Genomic DNA, 2955 nt, shown 5'->3' on the forward strand with positions numbered 1-2955 from the left:
CTGGAAATGGTTTCAATTTCTTCGTCTGAAAATTGCCTATATACTTTGACCATTCATCAATTAGAGAATTGCTTGAATTCTTATAAATTTGAGTCTATTCACTATATATTTTAGAAACAAGGCCTTTATTAGAACCTTTGAATATAAAAATGTTTCCCAGTTTATTCCTTCCCTTCTACTCTTATCTGAAACAGTTTTGTTTGTACAAAACCTTTTTTAACTTCATATAATCAAAATTATCTATTTTGTGATTAATAATGATCTCCAAAAATAAAATGAGAAGTACATTATCCTATATTCTTCTAATTTGTTTATAATATCACTCTTTATGTCTAGATCATGAACCCATTTCCACCTCATCTTGGAATACTGTATTAGGTGTTGGTCAATGCCTAGTTTCTGCCATAATAATTTCCAATTTTCCCAGCAGTTTTTGTCAAATAGTGAGTTCTTATCCCAAAATCTGGGGTCTTTGGGGTTGTCAAATACTACATTACTATACCAAATGGTTTTGATGACCACTGTTTTATAATATAGTTCTAGATCTGGTAAAAGTAGGACACCTTCATTTGTATTTTTTTTCATTAATTTCCTTGAAATTTTTGACCTTTTGTTCTTCCAGATGAATTATTATTTTTTCTACATCTACTAAATAATTTCTTAAGAATTTGATTAGTATAGTGCTAAATAGTAGATTAATTTATGTAGTATTGCCGTTTTTATTATATTTGCTTGGCCTATACAAGAGCACTTGATTGTTGGAGTTCTTGTTCTTCTTTAAAATAAATATAAAGGTGCTCGCTTTGGCAGCACATATACTAAAATTGGAACAATACAGAGAAGATTAGCATGGCCCCTGCGCAAGGATGACACGCAAATTCCTGAAGCGTTCCATAAAAAATAAAATAAAATAAAATAAAATAAATATAAAGGTTCTCTCTGGAGAGAGAGAGCAGGTTTCTCGGGGAGGTTTTCTGGAGGCAGCCTTAGTATCAGTTCAGATCAATAATTACCCCAAATGCAGCCAGGTGATAAAAGTTCAGATCTTTTATTGTCTCCAATATAGCCCGGTTAGCTTAGAGACCTATCTCTCTGCTTGGTTTCAAGAGCTCCCTCTGAATGTTTCCAAATCCAAAGGTTTGTCCTTCAGTCAGTCAAGTGGAAAATGGAATGGATCTCTCTTGCCTCAGAGAGAGAGAGCTTCTGGCTCTCAATCTCCAATATAGCCTGATTAGCTTTATTTAGAGGCCTCTCTCTCTCTCTTCTTGGTTTTAAGAGCTCTTGCAGCTTTATCCTTTGCTTCTGCCTCTGCTTTCTTCAGCCTCCAGAGCCAGCACCAAGTTGAATCTGTCTTGCCTCTGAGAGAGGGCTTCTGGCTCTCAATCTCCCAGAGTGCTCCTCTCTGACTCTAGTCAATGTTCTGAAGTAAAACTCCTCACTCAGAGAGGGCTTCTGGCTGAACTCACTTGACACTCCCCTCTCAATCTAAATTCAGCTCCACTCCCTGTGTAATTCAGCTGAATTCTGTCCGAGAGCCTCTGTCTATTTCTTATATATGAGAGAGAGGAATTGTGGGATACGAGAGAGAGGAATTATGGATTTCTTCCCAGAGTGCTCTCTGGCCCTAAGAGCTTCAAGGGAGGTGTGAATTTGGATATCTCATACTAAACCCTGAAATATCACAAACCTGTGAACTCCAATGAGTAAAGGTGTGAACACAAGCATTGTATCAATTAGTTCTACTTAGTACCTTGTTTCAGATTCTGGCCCAAAGCATCTTGTAAGATTAGATCAAGGATACTGAACCATGCTAAATTAGATAATTATTGTCTCTATCAACTCTAATGACTTAACAATTTGTAAAGATTCCAACACTTGATATTTTTCCTATTGTTTAGATCTGACTTTATTTGTGTAGAAAGTGTTTTGCAATTGTGTTCTTATAGTCCCCAATGTGTCCTTGACATATAAATTCTCAAATATTTTATATTATCTATAGCTATTTTAAATGGAATTTCTCTTTATATTTCTTGCTTCTGGACTTTGTTGGTAATTTATAAAAATGCTAATGATTTATGTGGATATATTTTGTATCCTTCAACTTTGCTAAAGTTGTGGATTGTTTTTTAGTTGATTCTCTAGGGATCTCTAAGTATACCATCATATTATCTCCAAATAGTGATCATTTGGTTTTCTCATGACCTACTCTATTCATTTAATCTCTTTGCTTCTTTTATTGCAAAAGATAACATTTCTAATATAATATTGAATAGTAATGGTGATAGTGGGCAATTTTGTTTCACCTCTGATCTTATTGGGAATGGTTATAGTTTGTCCCTATTACATATGATGCTTGCTGGTGGTTTTAAATAGATGCTACTGATCATTTTAAGGAAAAGTCCATTGATGCCTATATTCTCTAGTGTTTTTACTAGGAATGGGTGTTGGATTTTATCAAATGCTTTTTCTCACATCTATTGAGATAATCATGTGGTTTTTGTTAGTCTGATTATTGATATAGTCAATTATGTTAATAGTTTTCTTAATATTGAACCAGCTCTTCATTCTTGCTATAAATGATACTGGATTACTTTCAGTAATCTCTTTGATACTATTTTATTTAAGATTTTTGCATCAATATACATAAGGGAAATTGGTCTATAATTTTCTTTTTCTGTTTTCATCCTATCTGGTTTAGTTTCAGTACCATGTCTGTGTCATAAAAAAAACTTTAAAGGGGTACTTCTTTCCCTATTTTTTTCAAATAGTTTAGATAGTATTTGAATTAATTCTTCTTTAAATTTTTTGTAGAATTCATATGTAAATCCATCTGTTTCTGGAGATTTTTTATTAGGGAATGGATAAATAGCTTGTTCTATTTCTTTTTCTAAAATGGGAATATTTACATAATTATTTCCTCTTCTGTTAATCTGGGCAATCAATTTTTTTAGGTAT

At 33.2% G+C, this 2955-nt stretch overlaps 1 non-coding gene across 1 annotated transcript; it reads left to right on the top strand.

Moving 5' to 3' along the window:
• The first annotated feature begins 794 nt into the window (after window positions 1–794).
• On the top strand, window positions 795–901 carry LOC127563541 (U6 spliceosomal RNA). Its single transcript, XR_007953996.1, has one exon. It is a non-coding gene; the product is annotated as a U6 spliceosomal RNA (small nuclear RNA).
• Window positions 902–2955: the final 2054 nt, after the last annotated feature.

This window comes from Antechinus flavipes, chromosome 4 (genome assembly GCF_016432865.1).
Source record: "Antechinus flavipes isolate AdamAnt ecotype Samford, QLD, Australia chromosome 4, AdamAnt_v2, whole genome shotgun sequence".
NCBI classification, from domain to species: Eukaryota; Metazoa; Chordata; class Mammalia; order Dasyuromorphia; family Dasyuridae; genus Antechinus; species Antechinus flavipes.